This window comes from Neodiprion pinetum, chromosome 3 (genome assembly GCF_021155775.2).
Source record: "Neodiprion pinetum isolate iyNeoPine1 chromosome 3, iyNeoPine1.2, whole genome shotgun sequence".
Lineage (NCBI taxonomy): Eukaryota > Metazoa > Arthropoda > Insecta > Hymenoptera > Diprionidae > Neodiprion > Neodiprion pinetum.
Window position 1 is genome coordinate 980318 of NC_060234.1, and position 13943 is coordinate 994260.

A 13943-nucleotide genomic window follows, 5' to 3' on the forward strand; every position below is an offset into this window, starting at 1 on the left:
GGAAGGCTAGGCGGTGCGGTTTTCCAAGCAGGATGATGACAGCCCCGTTGACCGCTTCCCGGTCTTCCGGGTCAGCTGCTCTCTGGCTCTCTTCCTCCTAGTCGGGGTTCCTACGGGAGGGCGAACAGGTGGAGGAAGGACTCCAGGCGCCACCCGCGCAACGCGGAATTAGCCACGTTGACATTCGGGACGTTGGGATTTAAATTTATGTCGAACAGGAGCTCGGCTCACCTGTTCTCTTCTATTCTGTTTGCCCGCCTTCTTTCCAAATTAGGGACTCGGTGTTCAGCTATGGACGATCAAGCGGATGCGGAATTGAATTATTAACTATGGGATAGACTGGCTTGCGACTGCTGTTTGACAAATGTGTCTAACTATGTGTAAATATAAAAAACGTCCTGAAAAGTTGTAGGGAATTGTTACTTCTCAGCTGTAAGGCTTGACGATGTTGCACAGTTGACGAAAATCAGTACGTTTTTTGCTCCAACTATAACTGGATGTGTATTAAGTGTCTAACTATCCATTATACATCCTGAAGAATTAAGGACTTATTACTTCTTAGCTATAAAGTATGATCGATTTTTCATTTATCACTGTTTGAAAATGGTGAAATATTTATTTATTTTTTTTTTTTCGCATTACTAAAGCAAAGATCGCAGCTTTCGAATTTAATACCTACTTTGATAAAAATTTGACGTGATGAGCATCTTGTAATGAAATTATCAAAAACAAGTCCTGATTCTCGACTGTACAACCTCCTTGATCTAATAAAACATGCGGACTGATTCTGGTAGGTACCAAGAAAAATTGGTTCTTCTACTTGATCTACAATCTGTGAAGAAACAGGCCTGCACCTATAAGCTATCCGCATCTTCGTCGTCTTTGGGTTATTTGAATAAACGAGCTCTGCGATCGAGCTAGTTGATCCGGGAACAGGAGCCCGCGAGTATTTGTATCCGGTATCTTGCCCAGATCTAATGATCGAGGTCGTCGCGTGTTCCGTATACCCGGTAAAATAGAGAGAGAGAGAGAGAGAGAAATAAGAAGAAAAAAAAGAAACAGGGAAAAACCCGAGGTATAAGAAAGCAGGAACACGAAGAAGGAGGAAAAAATATTCGGCCGCGATCCTGAGGTCGTGCCGGAGAGACCGATGATCGAGGGAAGACGACGAAAGTCGTTGGGTTCGTTAGCTCGGATGGGTCCTACGGCTAGGATCATGCGTCTCGAGCACTTAAAGTCGGCCCTCTCGAGTCCTGCGTTGTTATTACGGATCCAAAGTCGGCATCGACATCGTCGTCAGTAATAATTTGTTACGACATAGTAACGATCATTATCATATCGCCGGCAATAAAGTAATAAAACCGTAGCTGTTGACTGTACTTTAATTAATTCGTCGGGTTGTAAAAATTTTGAGTTACGGCAGGTGGCCAACGACGACGACCAGTGGCCCACAAAAATTTACAATACGGTTTTACAAGGTATAACAATTATGGCTCATCATCCTACGGATCAAATTAATAAACGATCCTAGTATCGCGATATTCGAGCAACGCTCTCAATCAATTTTATATATTATATATCGGCTCTTTCGCTACGAATCCACGTACAAAAACGAGCCCCGAGTTTTGCCAATTATCGCTCGTTCTAATCGCAAATAAAGACGCTTTTAATCTATCCTCTTACCGCGATTCTCTAAGAGCAAGAAATAGAACGATCGTATCATTAGCGTATTTTTTCAGTGGATCCTAAAAACAGCGATATTGAAGTGATATTCCAAGGCAATCACGCTCAATTCTTCGGTGAAGTTGTGAAATTTCTCCACACCGGTTTTACCAAAATTACATTCGTAAAATCCACTCTGGTATCACTGAAATATCACTAATAAGTGTTGTTTTTTTTTTTTTTTTCGTAATCAATGATTTCCGCATTCTTTAATTTCAGTAGATTTCATTTATAAGTATGCAATTACAGTGAAAATACAGGTGTTCAAAATTTTGAACTACACACGTGAAATCTAATCGCAAGTGTAACCTTAGTTCAATTTTAGTGGGACGAAATCCGCCAGGGTTTAAAGTCTAGGATGTGAGCAAAAATAATCCTGACTAGAAAAGAAATTAAAAAAAAAAAAAAAAAAAAAAACAATCACAGTAATAATAATAATGACAATAATTTTGCAACGACCGTTGCGTGGTTGAGAAAAAATTTAATCGAAAATTCCTTCTCCTTTGAGCGAATGTATAATTCTGACGGTTGAATACCGTCTAATGAAACGAACGTAGCCGAGGCTCGTAGAGGAGTCTCTATATTCTCTCTGCTCGGCTCCATTCATGCATTCATGAAGTCGTACTGCATTATACGCGTACGTCTGCGGCCGCATGCATCGTGCATATAACCGTAAATATGTACATACGTACGTACGTATACGTTATCTATCTGTAATTGAATGAAACTCGCGGCACTCCCTGCGCCGGCTGCATCGGGCAGATAACAAGGCGACGAAGTCTTCCTCGCGCTTCAGGGATATTTATGTTTGTCAATTCATTATGTCGATCAATTCCTGAATGGAGTTTGGCGTTCGCGAAAAATTGCGGCGAACAGGTTTGCACTTGTCGGATGGCGAATACCGTCTGAATCGGTTCGTCCGATTTGGAAATACACCTGATCGAATCTGAACTTTATACGTTTATTTTCGAAGTGGATTTTGAAACAAAGATATAGGAATTTCAAATCGTTATACGATTTTTTTATCTTCGTCGTGGATGAGGTTTGATAAAAACACTGAATATCTCGATGCTAGATTTTGCAGTAGCTGATTGAACGCTGAGTAAATTGGGGAAAATTTTTTTTTGCCAACATCTTGTGAAACCGTCTCGCAGTAAAAGCTTTGAGTTTTGAGTAGTAGTGTGAAAAGTTAAGTTACGATAATTTTCGACAAAATAACGAGTATTCAAAAAAATTACACTTTTTTCGAGAACAAATCCTTGCAAGTGGTTTTGTTCAAAAGTATGTAAGTAAGGCACGTTAAGAGGTGATTACGCAGTTTTTCTTGTTTATTTATTTTTTTTTTATTGAGAAAATTACATTTTCCATTTCTCGTCATGAGAAAAATTTTCCAGTTGGATTGGTTAAAAAAAATGTTATGTTCTTGTGGGTGAAACTGCCAAATCGTCCCTTGACGTGCCTTACTTTGGAGGTTGCTTTCACTCCGGCAGAGTGTTCAATGGTAGATAAGAAGAAAGAAAAAAAATATGTCACGCTTAGTTTTTAATCTACTTTAACATATTACGAAAGATATCAAATCGGAGGTATCGACCTGGGATACTTTCCTTGTAAGTGTCGAAAAACTGTCTTGAAGCAGAAGCCCAACAAACTTTGTGTACATCTCGGTTAAACCGGCCTTCGACAGTCGCTGAGGACAATCAACAAGCATTTGTAAAAATGTTAATTTCACCCCTCACATGATCAGTGATCTGTGAAAAATCGTACTACTCGATCGAAAAAAAACAGAAAAGAAACAGTGGGATATATTCCGCAGCGAGGGTTTCGAAGCAGGCGCTTGGTGGTTCGACTAACCGTTTGAAAAATAGCCCCACGATGATTTTTGACAAAGTAACGAGGATTTGAAAAAAACCTGACGGGCCAAAGAGCGAGAGAGAGAGAGAGAGAGAGAGAGATGAAAAAAATGGTAATTTCAGCCTGTGAGCGAAGGTATAGATCCCGGGTAAAAGAGTTGGGGGGGCAGCCGGGGGGTCCCCTCGAGCGGATCACATGAGTCACACTAAAGGGCACATTAAACATCGAGTCGCTAGCGTTGGTTAGGCACCGGGCGGAATTCGTCGGCTAGATTGAGAGATATTCCGACGTCTCGACGGTGTTGGTGTCTTCGTACAGACGGGGCCTCCTCATGTGTTGGGATGAGAAAGGCGCGGGGTGGGGGAGTTCGAGTTTTTGTACAGAGGGCAGCCCACTGCGTGCGGTCCTCCGGCGGATGGACCACCCAAGAAGACCCGGCTTATACTTATAGCTGTTATACTCGCTTCTCTGTATATCACCGAACGATCCTCATGCTGCCGTTGTCGGTGATGCGGCTGATGCCCGGCGATCCACCGACAGACACTCTCATGAATGGACACCGTCCGACCGACGGAATTACCGAATTACCGAATTACCGAATTACCGAATTACCGAATTACCGAATGACAGATCCACCCCAATATCCCGACCTCAGCGAACGACCTTCTTGCCTCCTTCCCTTCTACTTGTTCTACTTCTTCTTCCTTTATTTGAGGTGGTATTTTTACAGCTCGGTTTCCACGTACGCCGGGCGACAGGCTTATCAATTTTTATTCATTCCAAGTAGCCGAACCCGGAAAAGAGTAGCCAACGTGGTGGTCCATCACTGGTGGAAAAACGTGACGCGCTTGGACTGCTGACAAATTCAAAAGAGTCTTTGACAGATTGAGCAATTCCGACACGACTTGACGACCTCGAGTGACCCGAGGTCGTTACGACTCTGCAACTTTGCACGATGATATCGGACGAAGTCGAGGCTAGCAGCCAAAGTTGGTAGCAGAACCTTTTAAACTTTTTGGAATGAAAAAAATACAATTCAGTTTCATCCTCGTAATTTTATACAAGTATTGGGACTTCAAAGTATTTCACAATATTCTGATTTTCGGACTTCGCTACCTTATGAGAACGAACGTAAGAACGTTAGGCTGCTAGTTTCAGTCTCGTCGATCTCGAATGACCTCGAGTTACTTAACTTCGCCTAGACTTTGCTACTTTTTTCAACATTGCATGATCGCAGTTGCCTCAAAGTGATTCGAAAGGGAATCACACAGGTGACTGCGTAAACGTATGAGAGTGAAAGATGGGTGGGAAATTACATACACGGCGTGTAGTGTGCAGTTCCAGAGAAGAAGAGCGAGGGGGGCAAAAGTGCAGCGAACGCGTTCGCGGTGAAACGGCCGTGTCATAAATCCCTATCGCTAGTTTTCCAAAGATAGTATACGTATATGCATTGTGCAGAGTACGAACCCCGGGCAGCAAGAGTTGCAACGCTCATTCGCGCGAGTGAATTATTGAGCAGTTAATAATCCTCAGCGGGTTATTCCTCAGTCAGACTCCTCCAGACGAGCCATCAGCTAAATACCCCGCTCATTCATTCGGCAAATGTGTGTATGCGCGAACCTAGCGTTGCATGCACGTTTAAGTACCTTACCTTCTTCCGAACGACAATGCCAACGGGAACAACGAAGTTTTTTTTTTTTTTTATTCATTTTAATATTGCTCCTACAGCCAGCCGTTCTTCGAACTTTCCTCTTCTTCTTCTTCTCCACTTTTTTTTTCTTCTCCTTCTTCTTCTTATTCCTGTTATTCTTCTTGCTACTCGCTCCGTAACGCGTGGGCGGTGGCTAACGATCTCGAAAGAGTTTGGCAAACGGGAATTAGCCCTAACCGCGGCTCGGCTAATCGATTAATCGATAATACCGCCATTAGGGATATCATAACGTGATCGGTATTATTATCCCATTAGCGGGTACGTGTTCCGTGCAGCCGCAACTCGGGCCTCGTTCGAATGGCGTAACGAGGGAGGAAGAAGGGGTTAAGAGACGTTGTTCCGCGTCCTTTGAATGGAGCCTTTTGTACGCGTTCCACCAGCCAGCTAGGAGGGCGGGAATTATCGGGTGGTCCTTGGACATAAACGGAAGGCCACAAAGACAGTGCATGTGAATCAGAGTGAAATTAGCCTCGGAGTTGGTTCGTTCAGCTTGGTGGGGATCGCGAAAATTGCCGGTTTCATTCAACTGTCAGTCCCGGATCGGTTCCATTCGGTCCGGCTCAAGATGGACAGGGTATACTTGCGGCTTCGTGGTGTCGGAGGAGGCCGGTTTCATCGACGCGGAGGAACCGCTCAGGGCTTCACTCGGCCTAATAAGAACTCTGAAAACTCGGAGCTGGGTCCGGATGACACGGCAGGACCCATTCACCGAACTAACGGTCCCTACGCGACCCCCGATTGCGAAATTGAGGGAGAAATCGATTCGATTGATGGCCTGATCAAAGGATTGGTTGATTGAAAAGTTTCCTTCGGTTTAATAACGTCCTCGCACAACGCACGTGGAGAAGAAGCAGGGACGGGTCTCTTTGCCTATGTCCGTGCGCAGCGACACGGGTTATAAAACTATAAAACTGACGATCTTTAATGGGACTGCTGCTTCGAAGACAGGGGGGACTTGTGACAGGATTGACGAAGTCGTATCGGATGCATCTGAAAAACGCCTCGTTGTTTCATGAACGACGTACGTTACCGCCCTGAAGCTGAAACAGCACTTGTTCTCTCCTGTCCTACGACCTCGTGGACCAACAACCGGCAATTGGTATCCAGAGGCGGGGGACCAGTTTTAGTTATTACCAGGGTATGGACACTCTACCATTTCACGGACGAATTATTCGTCGGGCTTGGCCCAAACTGTAGCCAGCATAATAACGGTTTCTACCAACGATATTGTAGAATATTTCATACTATCACTAAAATAGTTGGTAATCCATTATTTGTGGCGACCTCTGCCGATTAATAACAGTTTTACCAAAGCCCCCCTTATCTTGAAAGAAGGCACCAGAAGGAGAATTTTCTGTATACTTTTGTCCAATTGGTGTGGTATCGCTTTGGTCCGAACCTTTTGAACAGCGCGTGGAGGGGAGTAGCGAGTGTTCATATCCTGGTTATTACTCTAGCGGCCACTCACTATCCGACTTCTCTCGATCTACGCTCGTCCTTCAGGTACTTCACTCCTGCACGAGCCGACTGGGACCCGAAGACACGTCGTGCAACCGAAGCGTGTTGAGATAACCGAAATTAGAAAACGCTCAGCTCTTGTTGTTTCTATGCCGGTACAAGGAAAGGGCGTGATTCGATGCACGTCGGTTCACCTGCTCTTCAAGAGTATAACCTTGCGCGAGATGCGCTGGAAAAAAAGCACTCGGTCAAGACCCGGATCTGCATGATTCAATCCCAAACTAGTTCGTCTCCTGATTACGTCTTGTACCTGCAGGTTATCTGGCAGGTGGCAATTTCTCAATCACCCGAAGAACACTTTGGCAAATTTCACTCCGAGACTGGACACCAGCTCCTCGATCTTATTCCTTACGCATGTTTGAGTCGCGGTTTATGAAATACAATATCGAAAGAAGAGAAGGAAGGAAGGAAGTGGGCGTAATAGCCGTACCGAACAAAGCTCGGTAATCCAGTTTGTGCCTGACGGTCTATACACGCCGGTTGAAGATGGGTGTTTGACCGCGAAAGTCAAGAGCTTAATCACAGGCTACCTGGACTGGATCACCGAGGCTGGAAGCCGCGCTCTTTATCTCTCCCTTCCATTCCGGCCTTCTCTTCGAGTCATTCAGGATGCACGGGCAGCTTGTACCTCCTCTTCGCGTTGCCTTGCCTTATGCTCCTTTTTCACCATCCAAGTGCATCTTGGCGAAGAGTTTTGAACGACAATTTACTCGGCAACAAAGTCAGCTGCTGACAATATGAAACGTTGACTAGCGACCGTGTAACGTTCGCGTCCGTCTACTTATACCTGCCGGCCTGCAGCACGCGGGGTCTTGTATAATACGAGGAAAGGAAGGAAAGGTTTTGCCACACACCTTGACGCGGCGATCAGCCCGAGGCGAGTCTTCCCCTCTATCCGAGCCAGTCGGCGGTCTCGGCTTATTAAGGTTAATAATGTAGATTTACTAGCTAATTTCACGTATGAAGTGGACACCGTTCACATTGTATTGTTGTAATACGCGTATGGCGTTGCACGCATGCACGGTTCGACTATGGCGCATGCGGGTCTCCGGGGCCAGTCTGTGACTACGATTGTTCTGATAGTTATTACCGTTCATAAAGGCCGGATAATAAACGTTTTCAATAATTAAACATCTCCTCCCGGCCTAATAACGCGCCGCATCCCAACTCGAAACTCGTTCTAGGTACCCAAGTTTTCATCGTTAGTTCGTTGCGCGATCGCCTTCCATTACTTTCGTCTGTAATAAATTAACGAGCCATGGCCAAAGGGCGAATTAGGATAGTTCAGAGGTCCGGCTGGGTTTTGATTGCTGAAAACAAGAGTCCGAACATAAATTCGTCAATTGCGCAATATCAACAACCAGCTACGCTCGAATTGTCTCTCCGTTTAAACCATAATACCCACCACCACTCTGTCCGTTCTCTGTGGATTTGATTCACAGGCACAGCCGACGAGCCCGGGTCAACAAACCCGAAGGGGAAAAGAGACGGGAAAAAGAATTCCAGATACTCTAGGTCCTAAATTCTCTCCCCACACCTGGAGTCTCCGATCCTCGACGCCAGGGCTTCTGTCATAATATCCGTCCTCGCCTTTGCCCGGGTCACCACTCTGCACCACTCCTATGTCCGAACCGTTTTATGGCCCGACTCACGCGACCTGTCTCCAGTTGTCGCCAAGCCCCCCGAATGACTCTTGGGCTCCTGCAAGGCGACACTCGATCGTCACCGTGCTTCGATGTGTCTCAGGTGTTACTCAGTCCCGTGAAAAGCAGCCTGGGATGACGGTTTTTACCTTATGAGTCGATTTCCAAGCTTTCGGAGAGATCGGTTTGACATTTTTCGGGCTTAATCTTGGGTCGGTTGTAAGGTAAGCGTACCAGTTATTCACCCTGTCCCAATTATTGACCTTCTTCGGTTGTATCCGTTTGATTCATGGTTCAAAGTTTACCGAAAAATACATTTGTAGTGTTTAACCCTCTAGTAATTCGTTTTAGTCATCAAAAAATTCCTGATTTGTCCCGTCAATTTATAATTTTGGAAAATGAAAGGGTCAATAATTGGGTCTGAGCGTGTCAATAACTGATATACTTACCTTAGCGATCGCTCGTATGGTTGAGTACGAATTCCCCTTGTGGCCAGCTGTTGGCAGGTCTTCTTTGAACACTTTTCACGTTGAATTTCAAACGTGTTTAAAGGCATTGTCAGGAGAGTCCGATGAGTGTCGAATGAAAGGATGAACGACAATGAGGATTCTCGAGTTGTTTGAGTGGCTCGTGGCGGTGCGGAGACCACCGAGATGCGGCTGCTCAAGACGGGAGGACCCCATTCGAGACAATTCCGAGCATGTGCATCGAGGGCGGGACAATTAATGGAGAGTTAGAAGAAAAAGCTGATTCGGAGTTTTGGATATTCATTCGTGAAACCAGATTCACCCCTCGATTCGTTCGCCATTCGTGACGCGATAGGAAAATCGGGAGGGAAGAACAAGCGGCAACGTGACTCGCCCGGTTGATCCCTGCGGAAAATGCACACCCGGGAATTGAATTCCTGGCATAGTCGAAGCCGACGCCGACAGGGGATGTGACAGACCCGACGGAACGAAAAGGCGAGGGTGCGTCAGGGTGCACGCACCGACGACGATACGCATTCCGATCTTTTCGCGATTATTCGAAACGCGACACAGACGTCAAATATCTCCATTAGTTCATTTCTGTAACAGACATCCTCTTCTGTAGTCACATGTCGGGAATCAGGCTCGAGATGAGGAGAGGATCTCGGGACTCAGTAACACTTAATGATCGGTTTTACAACTTCTCGAACGATCCCCTGTACTTATCTCGAATCTTCATCACAAGTCTCTAATAGAGGCGTGATAAACGCGGACTTCTTCTGCACCGTCAGAATTATACGGGATAATCCGCGTGTTTATTCCAAGTCGTCGGTAATCATGTGTTGCAGTTTATATACTATGAATTCGTAGACTTGGTCGCGGACATTAAATTAACCGGTTCAATTAGTTCTTTGGAATCTTTCTACGATTGGCGATTTTTTAATCCCGACTTATCAAGATATGACACGATTTTTGTTCGGGTACATTTTTGATGGAATTCAATTGCCTATAATCGACACAAAATTCACATACTAACCAATGTTTGAAGACGAGTAATTTATCACAGATAAAGTTGTTCTGAAAGCTCATAATTACTTTGAATTTGGAAATAGTGGTCCTGTTCCCAAACCCTGATGTATGTTAAACCGAAACCAGTATATCTCGTTAAAACGAGCTGAGTGGTTTATGTCGACTGGTGAGACGAGAGCGATACGCGGCATGAAGGAAGACACGCCCCTAAAACATCCCTAAGTTTGTCTATTTTGACAAGCTCGTCTACCGTCGTGATTTTATTATGAAAGAAGGGGGAGAGAAGCGCCGGCGCGCGGATGCCTATGGTGGCCATCAAAAGGGATTCATCCGCACGGCTTATGCAGTGGGTCGACTCGCACGTATGCAGACACATGGGGGTGGAGTAAAGTGCTTGTGTTGTTCTCTTTTTCCTCCTTTTTACCATTTTTTTCACATACCTACGGCGGTAGTTGAGTAGCTGACTGGAAGCCGGTGACCGCGGGTGGTGAATTTACAAATATATAAATATCAGCCGAGGCAATCTAGTTGCCTGTCCGCTGCTCGATTTATTGACACTTTGAATAAAACTGGTATGCACACCCCTAAGTACGTACGTGCATGCAGCGTCCGCAGAGCAGGTAACCACAACCTCGAGACCGGTGGCAGGGCGATTACTGATTACTTTGACATTTTCCAGCACCATAAGCCGTGCAGAGCCGCCATCGGCGATTTCTGCCGACGCGATAGCGATGAATATTCATCGGTACGGGGTAATTTCACAAGCACGAGGTTCTCATAACGGTCTCGTGTATGTCGGAATCGATTCGGAACTCTGAAAAATCCGACCTCATCCATAAGGATGTGGGTGATCGGTTCGCCCGATTATAAAACCCGCTGGAAGAGTGAATTCCGGCTGCTGCAGCAACCGTCGATGTTAACGACGGAGTTCGGGGCATAAATCATCCCTTCCCTCGGGGAGTGCTGCGGGGCTTATCTAATTCCCGGGGCCAACACCTAAAGCCGGAATCAATTTGTGGAGGCGGTGGAATTAGGGGCGCGAAGGGAACTGTTGGAAGATAATCGGGAGGAGAGAGAAAAGTGTTTAAGCACCGCAGCCAGCGGAAGAGGAGTCCGCGTTAAGGGAGATTAATTAATTATTATATTTCGGGTGCTCGTTCCCTCGACTCGTGGGCGACTCTCTCCTCCGTCTGCTTTCCTTTTTGCCCTCCTCTTCTTCCACCTCCTCCTCCTCATTCTCATCCACGTCCTCGGCTGCTGATCATCGCTTCGTGGCATTGCCATCAACGTGTGCTCGGTGCGTACGCACCGTAAGATGCATACACGTAATTACACTCCACTCCGGACGTCGTATCGTAGTACGTTATCACTGTTGACAACCGACAATCGACCGCGAGCTCAACTTCCTCCTCCTCCACTCGGCCCGCATCTTTCTCTCCCTCTCTCTCTCTCGTTTCACTTCCACATCTACACATCTACACAGTCCAACTTTGGTACGACCGGTTCAATTCGTGCCTACGCTTGCTTAACAACTTTTACAATCGACTTCATTAGGTAATGCACAGATATCTTCACAGGCTTTTGGAAGAAGAAGAGCGTGAATCGAAGCTTCGTAATATTTTATCTCATTTCACTCATCCTGGAATCATCATTCTGTACACTGTAAAAAAAAAGTGCGGCGTGGACTTCTATACAATACTTTCCGGCGTCGATCCAATACAATTTGATTTCAATCCAACACTATTTGTCGTTCAGGTTCTGAGCTAACGAGGAAAATTTTTCCGCAGTAGTTCAAACCGGTCACTTTTGGTCAGTTTTATCACCGTTAATTTTTTACAGGATAACCTTTCTGACCACACATCAAGACCGTATTATATGATATCGAAATCGCTCATCTTGGCTAAGAGAACGTAGCTTTCTTCGAAATATTATCTTGCACCCTAAATAATTTTCCGTAATTATTAGAGACCCTGGGACTCGTGGATGATTCTTTCGAAACGGGAAGCCTGATTAAATCGTCGCGCGGTGAAACTCACGCGGGTCGAGTTTTCGCACCTACTACAACCATCCGTCGTCTATCATATTCACGTTATTATCGCGTGACATGAATCAGGCACCTGGGTAGGTACAAGGAAGGCGCAGAATTCTCGCACCTGACGTACGTTCCCGTTCCCGAGGATATTTCGAGGCCTCAAAAGTGTTAATGAGAAAATCAACCTGTCAGAATTTGAGACCGGGGTTTTATGCGATATGGCCGAATTAGAATAGACACCTCACATACCAGGTGTACACGGTGATCAATGCTTCGGATTTCTGTGGGTTTTTTTCCTCCTTATTCTTTATCTCGGTTCCCCCCTTCAAATCACTGCACAGTCAGTGTAGGCGAAAATTCTGGTACGTGGCATTATTATACTTGACAGACTCCCGAGAGTGATTTATTCTCCCCGATTTCAGTCTCGGCTGCAGCCTAACCTTAAGGAACGGGGCCCAGTTCTGTCTTCGGGATAAATTCGTCACGTTCCGGAAACACGTACGATCCAATTTACACGCGTGATCCTGCCTGCTCTCGGTCTGACGTTGCGCCGACGACACGCGATTACTTACGCGTTATATTTCCTCTATTCAATTCCGAGTGTGTGTGTGTGTGTGTGCGTGTGTGCGCGCGCGCGTATTTATGCATGTATACGGCATACTCCGTAACACCGAATGCAGAAATAGCGTGAAATCGCGTGATACTACGTAAGCGTCGGATAACGGAATCACGCCATTATTGTTATTACTAATATCTGCGAATTCTTTTTTTCCCATCCCGGATCTTTTGGTACTATAGTATTTGCCTCGCTCCACCAGGCGTACTCCATCCCGTGATCAAATGTCGAAATCAAGGAGTTATATTCAGCTTCGAAAGGACTACCGTACCTACAACACAACGACTGATGCTTTATTCGAAAGCTCGGTATAACTCGTGTGTCATCGTGGTCGTTTACTACAACGGGAATTGATGTAGCGGGAGAAAAAGTGGTTTCATTTTGGTCGTACGGTAGTTTGATTAATTTTCATCGTATACAATGCACATTATGTATTCAATTTTGATGAGGAGAATAAGAAAAATAGGAAATCGAGACATTACGAGCCGACTTAGGTGGGTTATATAGGTACATGTCGTCCAGGTTCGAGTCGACACGCCGCACGCACAACTCGACGTTGGCACATAGTTTGTGTAATTTGTAAGCCGGACCTGCATGGCTGCGGCTTGTGTATGTGCGTAATACGCGGTATATGCCAACAGGCGCGATTACATCTCCTCTCGACATGGCAGCCCGTTTGTAATTACAACTAATTTCACGTTAATGACCCGCCACCATCGTCACCCGACTCCTGGCATTCAGGGTAATTAAACGCGTGTGCGCCTACTTACTAACTATAAGCGCGGACTGAACATTTTTCGGGTATGTATACATATACACACAGCCACGCGTGTTTGTTCGAGGAGTGCAGAATAACATTGACCGTCGTCTGTGCAATTTCGACTCGCTTGTGAAAAACTATTTCTCTCATGTTGTACGTGATCTCGAAATAATGAGTGTTTACTCTACGAGCCGGCGGCGGCTGCATCCCTCCGTGAAGAAGTCACAAGAATTTTGACATCCCGTGCACATCACAGGTGTTTAGAATATTATGCGCCTGTCTGACGTCGTTCGAATTCCATCGTTGTCTCGTGCAGCCGGGCTGCATTTCAATCGGCAACAGACAATAATGATCATCGAACGACGTGATAACCCAAATCGCATATACATATATATACTTAGAACCGATAAATATTTTGTGAATAACAAAAATAATAAGAAGCCACGGCGAAGAATGTGGGCGTGAATAAATAACGGATGATGATACTGTTCAATTAAAACGTGACTTTATACGTCTCATGTATAATACTCGTACCTATACGTCAGTAGGGACTTTGTCATCGCATCGTAATGAATAAACGTGGACGTGTCTAAT

At 45.5% G+C, this 13943-nt stretch overlaps 1 protein-coding gene and 1 long non-coding RNA gene across 2 annotated transcripts in view; one reads left to right on the top strand and one right to left on the bottom strand.

Moving 5' to 3' along the window:
* LOC138190641 (uncharacterized) overlaps positions 1–13943 on the top strand; it is an 83056-nt gene that overhangs the window by 26458 nt on the left and 42655 nt on the right. The window lies entirely within an intron of this gene.
* Positions 1–13943, bottom strand: part of LOC124214559 (segmentation polarity homeobox protein engrailed) — a 39652-nt gene that overhangs the window by 23706 nt on the left and 2003 nt on the right. The gene's annotated exons all lie outside the window — the stretch shown is intronic.